The sequence below is a fragment of the Grus americana genome, chromosome 2, assembly GCF_028858705.1.
Source record: "Grus americana isolate bGruAme1 chromosome 2, bGruAme1.mat, whole genome shotgun sequence".
Classification (NCBI taxonomy): Eukaryota; Metazoa; Chordata; class Aves; order Gruiformes; family Gruidae; genus Grus; species Grus americana.
In genome coordinates this window covers 57,849,011-57,861,914 of record NC_072853.1, presented here as the reverse complement: position 1 = coordinate 57,861,914, position 12,904 = coordinate 57,849,011, and the positions used below count along the sequence as shown (strand labels likewise).

Below are 12,904 nucleotides of genomic sequence, written 5' to 3'. Positions count from 1 at the left end.
AACCTGCAGCAACTGAGGCGAGACCACCATGCAGGTCCCCAAGGAGCCTCCCTGCATCTTCCCCCCCAGCTTCCTTCAGATACTACTCATGCCAAGGAGCCTGCCTGAGCCACAACAGGGCCATCGGCAACCTCCACGCAAGATGGCTGGTCGTACTTGAACGAAAATGAGCTACTGGACGTTATACCTGGCAGAAGAAAAATGTGAACTAACTTAATTCAAGTGGATCTGGAGAGAAAGCCTCAGATAGATATGTGAAAGTTGTGAGCAAGGCCGTGAAACAATGCTAAGACAATTCGGACAAAGACTTTTGCTGCCTTCTGCTACAAAACCCAACCAACTGACTCTAAAATGAAACAGAGAAATAACTTCTTCCAGCAGCAACCACTCTGAATTTCTAGGGAAACTCCATTCCACAGACAGTTTTTTCAGATCTCTTGCTTCCTGTGAATGACTGAAAGAGAAGACACAGCTGGGCTACAGATGCATACAGGCTATTCCCAACTCTTCAAACATCTCCTGGAAGGATACTAGGAGCAGGTGCATTGTAGAGCATCGCCTTTAAAAAACCATAAACTTTTGAGACCTGAAGGTAGTAAAATCAACAGGAGTTACTTTTAATTAAACAAACAAACAAACACACCCCAAACTTCTCTTCCTCTCTGCGTGCCCACTGATCCATTGTTTATTGATCCATAGCTTTTTCTCATTTTCCAAGTTGAAATGCATTTCACTGGTGAGAGAAAGAGCCTTCATTATTTCCATCAAAGACTTTTTCTGCAGTTAAACCAGAAAATGTATGTAAATACCAGAAGTTAAATTCTTTATCAGTTGTAGCAAGTCCAAACCTTAACACTGTGAAATAGCAGAGAATATCTACATTTAAAGCGAACGATACATTTTTAAGTATAAAAAGGAAAAGTCGTTTTATTTCCATGAAAAAAAAAAAGGTATTGACTTGGAGGACTCAAGACTCCAACTGGTTCTTTGATCAGTCACATGGGGTGTATGACACATTTGGTTAAACATATGTCCTGGTTTTGGCTGGGATAGACTTAATGTACTTCCTAGTAGCTGGTATAGTGCTGTGTTTTGGATCTAGGATGAGAACAATGTTGAAAACACACTCATGTTTTGGTTGCTGCAGAGCAGTCCTTATCAAGTCAAGGGTTTTTCAGCTTCTCACACCACCCCGCCAGCACGTAGGCTGGGGGTGCGCGAGAAGCTGGGAGGGGACACGGCTGGAACAGTTGATCCAAACTGACCAAAGGGATATTCCATACCATATGACGTCATGCTCCGTATATAACTTGGGGAAAGCTGGCCAGGAGCTGGAACCGCAACTCAGGAACTAGCTGGGCGCTGGTGGTCTGTGGGTGTTGAGCAATTGTGCTGTGCATCACTTGTTTTGTGTAGTTGTTTATTATTATTATTGTTATTATTATTATCATCCTCCTCCTCTTCCTTTTCTGTCCTATTAAACTGTCTTTATCTCAACTCACAAGTTTTACCTTGTTTTCCCCGACTGTCTCCTCCATCCCACTGGGGAGGAGTGAGAAAATGGCTGTGTGGTTATTTTAGCTGCCTGCCGGGTTGAACCACAACAACATAAATGCTCTCCTCATACACAGTTGTTTCTGTTTTCAAGTTGTGGTTTTCTTATCTACCTTTTATAGATCAAGTTTTATTTTTAATGCAATATAATTTAATTAAACAAATATTCAATATACATTTTAAAGCTATTTTTACAGATAACTTCATGACAGATTAAGTTTGTAAGATGAGGAAATGAACTTAAAAACTTTGCTTTCAGGATTTGCTTTCTACAGGATCACACTTCGAAACCGTATTTATGCTGCATTTAAAATGGGGACTAAATAATAAAGCCTTTTGCCTATTATCTTTTTGTTAGAGTGCTAATTTTTCCACACAGGTTTCTTTACAAGGAACTATAATAAAATGTGGATAAAGAGCAGAATGATCTTCACATGAGAATAATGATCCACATAATGGAGTTTTGTGATTTTTCTATTCAAAACTAAAGGACACCTACATCCCCTATATAAACTATGATTTTTGTTGCTCACAAGTCATTATGAAAATATAAGTTAATTCTCTAATGTATCCATTGACTTTTCAGAAACCATCTTGAAATCTGATAGAGAACAGGCAAGTATTTTAATTAATTGGATCAAATACACTGTATTTGTACAATTTCTAGTTTCTTACTGTTTACCCACGCAGCCTAGTATTTAGGTCTGTCCTTCAGCGATGGATGGTTTCCCACACAAAATGGCTCTGCACTGAGCACATGTAGGCTGCAGACCGGCAGCAAATCTCAGCAAGGTTAGAGGACGTTTTGCTTTTGCATCCTCAGGCAGCCAGTGCAATGAGACCCTGATGTTAATTTGAACCTTCTGATGCTTTTATTATTTAAGTACATAAACTGTGACTCTTATGCAAGGTTCCAGTAGCCATCAGCAACTTCAGACATCACAGATGAAGCAAGGCTTTTCATGCACTGACTTAGTTTTGGGATAGGCTGGAGCCTAAATGCTAGTGCTGTGTCAAGGCTAATGCAGCTACCAGAAGCAAGCTGGGGCAACTGCCCAATTCTGCCCCAATTTCTTCTCAAGTTAAGACCATTATTGCCACTTATTTTCAGGACAGTTTTGCACTCTGCTGAGCCCTGCAGACCAACATCTTGAAAATAAGATACTTGGCACTGGCCAAGTACCATCGTTCGCTCTTGGTGAGCGGGTTGGCAGAACTGTCTTCTCAACACAGCCTCAGCAGACTGCTGGTCTCCCTTCAACAATTATTAAAAACTTAGTGAAAATGCTGGCTTCTTTAAACAACATTTGAGTAAAATAGCAGTCTTAAACTTCTGTTGACGGCGACTGCCATGGACATCTATCGATACCTTATTTCTACATTTCTAGTAGAAACAAGAGGGCAATTGTACTGCCCCGCTTGATCAGCAATAGCTACAGAATCCAGCACACATAAAGATAAATGTAGGTGTGCAAGGAAACCTTAAAATAGCATAAATAAACATAATTGTCTATTGTCAATAATTGATCTATGATCGTATCTGTTTATTATACACTTGTAAATCACAAGTCAACGCTGATAGTCCCTTAATGCACAATTACTGTCTGGTTCATTACTAGATACACTTCTAGTGGTACGAGCTGGTAAACTTAAAGATATGTATTATCAAGAGAATACTGAAAAGCAGTTCTCTCTTTAGAAGCAACAAGGTAAACAAGATAAATGTATCTGCTTCCACTGACGTAAACTGGCTAGCAGGATTGAGGAGACACTTCAGGTTTTTGGCAAACCAACAGGCAGCCAGAATATGTATTTTTGTATTATTTGCCACGTTTCAATTATATAAATTATAAAGGTTCTTTCTAAAATAGATGCCAAAGATTAGACAGCCAACTGAACTGACTTAATATAGCTCATCAGAAATGTTAAGTGGCTCCTGTCAACTGGCTTCAGGTAAGTTGAAGGAACTAAACATTTCCAAAAGGAAAATTGCATTAAGTTCCTCAAAAGGCTGTAGAAAGCTGAACTGCAACAGAAAAGTTTCATCCTTTTTATGGAGAAAAAGGACTACAAAGGTATGAGAGAATATCATTAAATAAATGCAATCTTTGAAATAAAATAGGTATCTTTATTAGGTAACAGCCACAAGCATAGAGTTTTTATGTATTAAAAAAAACAACCAAGAATTTTTATAGCAAAGTTGTAAACTGGTTTTTTTTGTGGGTTGGTTTTTTTGGGGTTTTTTTTGCTTGGAGGCAGAGATGAGTTGTATATCACGAACTCTTGCTAGAATAATCACACCTGATTGGTTTGTGAGAAATTCATACCTGTGAAATGGCGGCAGTTGAAAAGCAAAAATCTAGTGTGAACGCAAATATTTGATAGGAGTTAGCTTCTGATAGCTTAACTGAATTATTCAAAAAAGAAAGCATGATTACAATGTGGAAAAACTCCTTAGGTCAGAATACACAGTTATGCTACCTTGATCCATCCACATAGATACACTGAGAAGTATACATGAATTTAACTTAAGAGATGTAAGTGGAGACGAGCATTGAAGAAATTCAATTGGTATTACATTTTCATATTTTATGCTCTCTGTGACTAGAACAAAATGGTTATTAATTTTTTTGGTGAAATGGTGACACCTATCAAGCTCCCTCATCAGTCCTACATGTTGCAATTTTTATTTTATATTTATATATTGTTTTTATTTATGCAATATAGAAACAATTGGTCCTTGTTAAATTTTAGACCTCAAAATATATCTCTGATTATCAAACATAATCCACAGTTACTGATTTTTAAATGTTATTGAACTTTATGTATTTGATCACTAATTTAAATCAAGACATTCCAATGGCATCCTTAAAAACAATTAAAACGTCCTTCTGCATATATATAATCACTCTTCTTTAGTGCAGTATAAATCTGGTACATTCTAAAATAGTCAAACCTTTGCCTTGGAAATTTTCTGTCTGCAGATTTATAGCCACATTAGCAACTCCCAAATGTAATTTACTGCTATATCACACTGTATTCTCATGTAGCAACTGTAATGATATCTACTCATAATGTTCTTAGCAAAATGAAAGATAAAATTTCCAGGAACTAAGTTAGAAAACCTAGCGATTATCTAACATACCTCACAGAAAACAGCTGCTGTATGACCATATCATTAGATTACATGTCATAAACCATAGAAGTATTCACATCCATCTTCGAGTCCTCTTGTTAAAGCACTAAGTAAACAGATAAAGCAAAGTGTTGAAATCTGAAAACGTTTCCCTCATCTTTCTGACTTTGCTACTCATCAGACCTTACTAAAAATCTAACAGAAATAAAACATATTTTTAAAATTAGCACACATATGATTAACACACCTATTTCCGTATCAACATCCAATCTGCTCTTCCACAGCCAGAGTAGTTAGCGTCAGCCCTAACATCTTACAAGAAAAGTATGCATTTTATTTGTGGATGCACTGGCTTTTCCCTAATGCCTTGTAAAGCGAACTGGGCACCTCTTGTCTAACCCGGGGCTCCCACGCCGTCACGCCAAACCACTGGGATGCCCAAGAGGCCGCCCCTGGCTTTCCCCAGAGGCACATGCCCACCCCGTGGGGTGAGTGCCCACACGGAGCAGCCCCCCGAAAATGCTCGCTCCCCCTTTCCAAGGGCCACTGCCCCCAGGAGAGGCAGCGATCTGCACAGACACCCTCCCCGCCTGCCTCGGACTTGGGGTGGGAGCCCGGCTGGGGCCAGCGTGAGAAGCAGGGGAGAGACGGGTCACGACAGTGATGGGGTGTCCACGCTTGGTCTGGGCACTGACAGTGCCCAAGGAAAACACAGTTTGATGCATGTGAACAGACTACATTTTACTTGACTTAGAGTCGAAACCTTTAACAGAGATAAATCAAACACAGCGCTAAATAACGGGACAACTGATTCCATTCTCTTTGGCTTTACCAAACAACTTGGACTTCTTAGGATATATGAAAAAGGTATCCATTTTTAGTAAGCTAAGTAATAAGTTCTACACTGACATCTCATGGAAAACAACTGTTTTCCATAGCTTTTACTAAGTATAAACAGTAAGAAAAACTCGTGTGCACTTCCAAAATTACTCTTAGGCACAGGTCACAACGTACTTCAGTTGCAACTGAAGCATGTCATAGCTCTATATTAAATCATTACACTGACTTTTTGGATGGTTAAATTTATCTGGGATTATATATCTTGCTTAAATCACTCAGAGAGCGAGGGCAAGCGTATAACAAAGTGCCAGTGCATCATTGCCAGCATATAACTTAATTCTTTGCTGAAAGAGATATAGAGTGGTTTTGCTTTTCTTCAAGAGTTTTATTTCCTCTGTCTTTGAGGCTTTCGTTTATAAATTATTTTTAAAAATAAGCAGTCTTAGTGTTATCTAGATCACTGCAGAATCAATAAAACCAGGGAAAGACAGTGTATTGCTATCCATTTTATTAACTATTCTATCAGCTGAAAACTGTTAAATATTCTATCAGGGCAATCAGTTCAAGTGCTCCATCTTACTTTTTCATTGTCTGAACAATTTGGACCATGCACTCTATGAATTTGCCATACCGTTGTTAGGATTTTTAAAAAAATGTTTTTCTGTAATACATCTATTTCAGTATTTAATACAAATAACAGATTGTAATAAGCAAATTATGTTGCCAGAAGTACAGTAGACTAACTGGAAATACCTGTTCATGGAGGTGATTTGGATTGAACAACCAGATAACTCTTCGGACAGAACTTGCACAAGTCTCTGTTACATGAGCAGGTTAAGTATCCTGCTGGATTTTATGTCATTTTTTGCAACTCAAGAACAGTACAAATATGAACTAAGAATATTTCTGCCACATTCCTTGTCACTAATAAACTAACCTCTGAACCCTGCTTGATTTCTAAAACCAACTAACCAACCCAAACCGATACAAAACCCCTCCCTAAACCCAAAACCCAACCAACCAAAACACAGAAACTTTGGCTTTTGGACATGGAGAGACTTTCACACTGACGTGCTGTCCCACCACAGCTACACCGTCTCCAGATGAGTAGGAGAGGATCCTCAAGCTGATGCAAGGGTATTTGGAAACAGAGATGTATGTCAAGGAACAGAAAAATTAGTAACATATTTGAGAGGCCAACAGAAATAAGAAAAGTTAATTTTAAATAAAAAATACTATAAATATCCCTAGAATATCACCAAACCACAGTTATCTCACTCAATTTGTTTACTAGGCCTCAATATTTGAATTGATCCCAAGATGACTAACATACAAATTTTAAAAAGCAATTATAGGCATATAAATTATGAAAAAATACAAAATATACAGTGAATGTGAGTCTGCCTGCAAATTTTCATGCAATAATCCTAACAAACTACCTAAGCAAGTTTCAAATGTAGCAATAATGGGTTCTGGAGATGATTTGGCAAAACAAGTTCTGCTTATGAAATATTTTTTATATTGAACTTTATATATTTGAGCCAGATTCCCAAACCCACTGAAACTATGGGCAACAGGCTAATGAGAGAGAATTATAACACTTCGACTGCAGAGTACAAGGACAAAAATAAATAGCTATTGCCAAGGACAAATCAGTTTTTCTGACCAAAACATCCCAGGGAGTGGAAGATTGCTTAACTGAGGATTTTGCCTGACAAAAGCGGAGAAGCTGTAAAGAGAAGCTTCTCCCTGGCTACTTGAGGAAAAGAGAAACAGCAAATAAGGCAGGCACTGTGGGGGAAAGCTTCTTTTCTTTCTGGAGAAGAAGCCACCAACAGGGAGAGCAGAAGGAGAAGCAAGAACCTTACAAGTGTCTGACTACGGCTCAGTGAATCCTCTAGAAAAGAGAAGAACCTGAGATGGGAACGTGCTCACTACAATGACTGATTTTGTTCAGGTCTGGTTTTCCCTTTTTTTTCTTCTTCAGTTAAAGTACCGCTTTTGGGGAAAAATCTTCTTACATTTACATATGCATAACTTGCCTGGAGAACATGACTGTACTCCAGTTTATATCAGATGCAACATTCTTCCCTCTTGAGGAGAAATTTTTGAAACACTCCTCAGGAACGCATTTAGGTTTAGGCTCCACAATTAAGTAGCACTGAAGTTCTAAATCAGTGGCGTTCTTCAACCTCCAGAACATTTCATTTCTCTCATATTGCTAAAGCTCCTAAGATATAGATGAGATCTAGCCTACAAGTAGTTATTTAACAGATCTTTTGTACCAGCGAACCAGCAGGTTCATACTATTAATTAGTATTAACTGCTGTAGCTCCACAGGCTCATCTAGGGATGCCAATATAATCTGTCTGATGCCCAAAGGCAGGTGGACCAGGGAGAGACACGGAGCTGACGAACATGCTCTCCATGCAGAGAGCACAAGTAAATCCATTACGGACTAATCAAGGGTGCTACCATAGCATAACCCTCTCCTGAACATGCTAGCTCTCAAGCAAGATGTAGTTTTCAACATGATTTTACTTGAGGTACTGTTAAAAAGCAGCTTCCTCTAACATGAGGACTAGTTGGGAAGTTTTTGGGGGTTTGTTCTTTTTTTAAATTGGTTATCTATTCTACTGTACAGTGGGGAGGAGAGGGAGAAAGGAGTTTGGAGAGAAATAAAGCATTCCAAATAATCTGAATAGGAGAAAAAAAAATATTCCTAACAGGAAATTAAGTATTCTTAAGAGGAACTTTTGAAACTTGAAGGAAAAAAGGTCAGCTTTAATAACTAATTTATTCACTTGATAAGAATTTACAACCATCACAGCTGACCCTCTAGCAATTATAAAAATGCCCTGACTGATGCTGTCTTGTGACTTTGCAGTATTTTGCAACAAAATATTGCATAAAAGAGTGATTTTTAATTCTTTTTTCTGGCATTCAAAAATCTCCCCTTTCTTCATTCAATTTCTGAAATCCTAAAGACCTCTCAATCAACAAAGAACTTTAATGTGTAAAGTATTTTACTTGAGCCATATGAGTGTGTGCAACTCGCTTAAAATCTGTAGCAGATAGATAGTTTAAAGAGCACTGTGATAAATAATCAAATAACAAAAGCTGGTATAAACTAGGCTTATAAATAGGTTGAAATTACTGCAAGACAATGAGAGCCCAATACCAAAGCCCAAGGCAATGCATTTTGACATACATTTCACAAAGTGATAGAGAATAAATAATTTAAGGAACACATTCCAATTACGTCTTTAAATGGGGGGAACAAATGTGTAGCTTTGGTTACGATGGTTTATCTTCAGATTTTAACGATGCAAAATGTCAGGGAGAAAACAAAAGAACAGCCAGAGACAAGTGAAAACTTCTCAGAATATGCTAGAGTGGATGCAGTCACCGAAAACTTGTTTTCCTCTTCCTTCGCAATTTTATGAACATCCAATTAACCTGCTAGAGTATGTCACAACTGTTTTCTTGCTGATAAGGAAAGGAGCAAATTTGCAATAGCTAAAGTAGAGAGAATAAAATAAAAAAAATTTAGGCATTCCATGATTTCCAACATTCATCATGGAACTGAACCTTTGCTCTGTGACTCAGCCTCAGCACCTACCCCAAGCATCACCCTGACAGGAACTAAGGGAAAAGAGCTCATAGGTGCCACTGGCCCCGTGGAATTAGCATGGCTGATAACATGAACAAGGGTGTTGGATCTTACAGGTTTAGCACGAGAGTTACCTGTCTTTGTTGTTGTTCTGTCGACAAGGGACAGAAAGAAGTGCTATTAATGAAAGCCCTCCAGTTGAAAGGGACTGAAAAGTCTATGTGCATTTCTGCCTATGACTCTTATCAGTGACCTCTGCCAAAAAACCCAACAAACCCAAACATTTGGTACTCATAGTGTTCTGCTGTCCCTACGCTATGGGTTTCTAGAGCAGGCTTTACTTCATCTTAGCTCACATATTATAATGTATCTCCATTTTATCAGTTGGGCTTTAAGGTATGTAATTTCCTATTTCACGGAAACAATTTTGGGTAATCCTTCTTTCCACAAATAAAAATCTATTGACAACTGGTTGCAGTGATTTCTTATTAAAGTCTAGCAATACATTTGAATGGCTATTATCAGGATTCAGACATTTTTTCAGCTGAAGGTTAACATTTCTCAACCAATGCATGCTGTATGTCTTCAAAAATGAAGGAAGATAAGAATGCATTGCAAAAGATATAAACACCAAAACCCTAGCTGATAAGCAATATGCAACTTTTGGTGAGAGTCGCTTGAAGTTTTCCTTCACCTTTCTGGAATAGTCTTGTATTCGCTTTCCCACTTGTGCCACCATTAGTCAAATTAAAAAATGATCCTTGATTTTGTAACACTAGAAATAACAGAGAACGACTTTACACAATAGTCTGTGTTGCTAATCCTAAAAGCCAAAACATATCTATTATGTTTTGTTCCTACCACCAAATTTAATTTCACATTTAAAATATTAATTAAAAATATTCCATAATTATTTACCATCAAATTATTTTTCCCCTTTTGATCTGCCACTTCAAAAGTTAGCACTATTTAATACAAAATAAATCAAAATTCAGCTGCAGCTAAACCCACATTTTTCTCAATTTAACACCACCACTACCTGAGAAGAATGTAATCAATATCTTGCTTTCTATATCTATGCTTGCATAAAGACAAGGCAAACATTTTGTAAAATTTTCACAAAATACTCAACTCAAGGCTTATTTCTGCACTTCCTAATCATCCTAAATGAACCACACACATATCTGGAAAAATGCATTCAGTGGAATGTGCATGTGCTTACACAAGTAGATTATTATGAACACTATCAGTAAGAATGATAATTTGCAAATGATTAAACTGCAGAGATAAATAGAAGGTTGATTTTTATAACTTGATTCTGGCTTTGCCCAACAGGATTGATGAGGTGTTGGGACGAATGTGAAATAAAAGACATGAATGCACGTTTTAGGAATCTATTTATTTCAACAAAATTCCTAAGAGATACACCATTTATAAGAATTAATATTTTCTATGGTCAAGGAATTTTGAAACTATCCTTTATATGGAACATAACTTCTTTATTTTTATTCAGTTTCTCATACAAGACTTACTTGAGACCTTATTTATGTGGTAGTTTTGCTTACGGCTATGTTTTTCTTAAGATTCAGAAACAGGAATGCTCTTACATTTTTTTGTATTATCCTCTCTTAGCGCACCCGAAATCCAACACTCATATCCTCACACTGAGAAATACATCATAATTATTCTACATCACTGCATAGATGTTCTTTTGCTATTTTAATTCTCTAACTTCTCTGTAAGAACCAAGTCCAGAAGAGTCGTTCCCCCCCCCGCCCCGCCGCCCTTCACCAGTTGTTACGGTACTTAATGCAGTAATACTTGTGACTACGGGATCACGTATGGAAGTATGCAGCACGTAAATGATTACAAATCAGCGCAACACATCAACATCCAGCCATGCAGCGCGGGAGCCAAGACCCCACCCTTTCCAAACCCAAGGCCCTGGCGTGTCGGCTGTGATTAAAGGAGGAAATTAGCTGAGGGTGAAAGTGTTTTCTAGCAAGTGAAAGGGATGAAGAGCATAATATCTGACCTTGTTATTTCCTGGTTATTGCTCTTTGTGCTGAGGGGACAGGCATTTTAGCAACATCAGCTCAAGCAAGCTGAGATTGCCTGTTTTTAACGGATTTAGATGATTTTTCTGTTTGGATAGTAAAATGATACGACACCATGAACTGGTGCTATGTTTATTCACTTTTCCAGCAGGAAAGTTTTTTTAAGATACATATGCTTAAAAAACCGGTATGTATGTTTTATCTCAACGTATATCAGAGTTAAGCCTATACTGACTACCCAAAACAGAGAAAGAGAATTCCTGCAAATCCAGCGAGTTGGTGGTCCTGACAGTCCTCTGGGAAAAGAGGGATCTTGCTTTGACTGAGAACCAGGCAGAGCAGAAATCCGAATTTCCCAGATGAGCGCTCTGACCGTCTGCCTTGGAAGCTCTCCCTGGCTGCACATTTAGCCTGTTTTGTTAAGAAACGCTTTTCCAAGTTTTCTTGGATTCTTAAAAACTTTTGGTTTCAATGAGTCAGCATTTCCAGATGAAAGGCTGCTGCACTGAAAAATTAATGAGCAGCTGTATTTGTAATAACCGCTGAGCTTATGTTTATCAATTTTGTAGTTCTGACTGAACAGTTAGCTGTGTATTTCTTGACTGCTGGAACATGCCCTCCTCCCCTCCAAGTGCATTTAAGATTTAAATCAGTGAGTTATTAAAAATGTTAAAATTTTATTAATTCAAATAAACTGTCATTTCAAGAATGTGTAGTCTTACGATGTTGATGTATTTGTGCCGCTGTAGAAATGGAGAGTATTGCAACTTAAATATGGAATAAAAAATTTCTTCTTATGGAAATGGCTGCACAACATAACCTCATAGAAGCAGATATCCCACTGCAGTAAACAATCACGATATATTTAGAATGACCAAGCTGTTTTCTTTCATGCTGTAACATTTAAATAAGGATAAACTGCAAGGGACTGAAATTATTAGAATGCTTCAATAAAATTATGTATACTTGTTGTTGTAAAACAAGATCCACAAAAGAACCACTTACTCATAGTTTTCTCACTTTACAGTATAAAATGTTTATTCTGGATATGGTCAGCAGTATTTTCTGATCATTCTCAAAGGCCTGTGTAAATATTTGAGATTAAAACCTGAATATAAATTTTTGTGGACTTTGGAATGCCATTCATAACCTGGCAGAAGACCCCTTAAGACTGTATTAAGGCATGCATCCTTCTGCTCTGCTGCTTTGAAGATCCAGGCGACAGCTCCGTTTTACCCAGGCAAGAGGGGCAACGCAGTGCCACTGGAGCTGGCAGGCAAGAATGGACACCTCCAAACATGAACACCCCCCCCCCCACACACACACACTCGCAGCTCATGCAACTTGTGCCAGGACTAATTCAAGCAGAAAAAAATGTGGTCATTTCAAAACACTTCAAAATTAGTGATGACTGGCACACTGATAAAACATTATGCTACAGTCCCATCTACACTGAATACATAGTAATTGCCTGAAACTTGGTTGGTGCTTTAAGTGAATAGCACAGTAAGTCACGACTGTATTACTTTTTTATTAGGATGCTATTGCTAAGATGGACATGGATAAGCACAATCCCTGGTAACTCATAATTGAATATTATACGTATATTCTGATGTTACCACTGGAAACGGATTCCTTCAGCAGCAGTAATCCTTTTTAACTAAGTTAAATCAGGTTATAGTAGCTAAGTTAAGTGTAGCTTGT

At 37.9% G+C, this 12,904-nt stretch overlaps 1 protein-coding gene across 3 annotated transcripts in view; it reads right to left on the bottom strand.

The window, feature by feature from the left end:
• GNAL (G protein subunit alpha L) overlaps positions 1-12,904 on the bottom strand; it is a 213,500-nt gene that overhangs the window by 75,753 nt on the left and 124,843 nt on the right. The gene's annotated exons all lie outside the window — the stretch shown is intronic.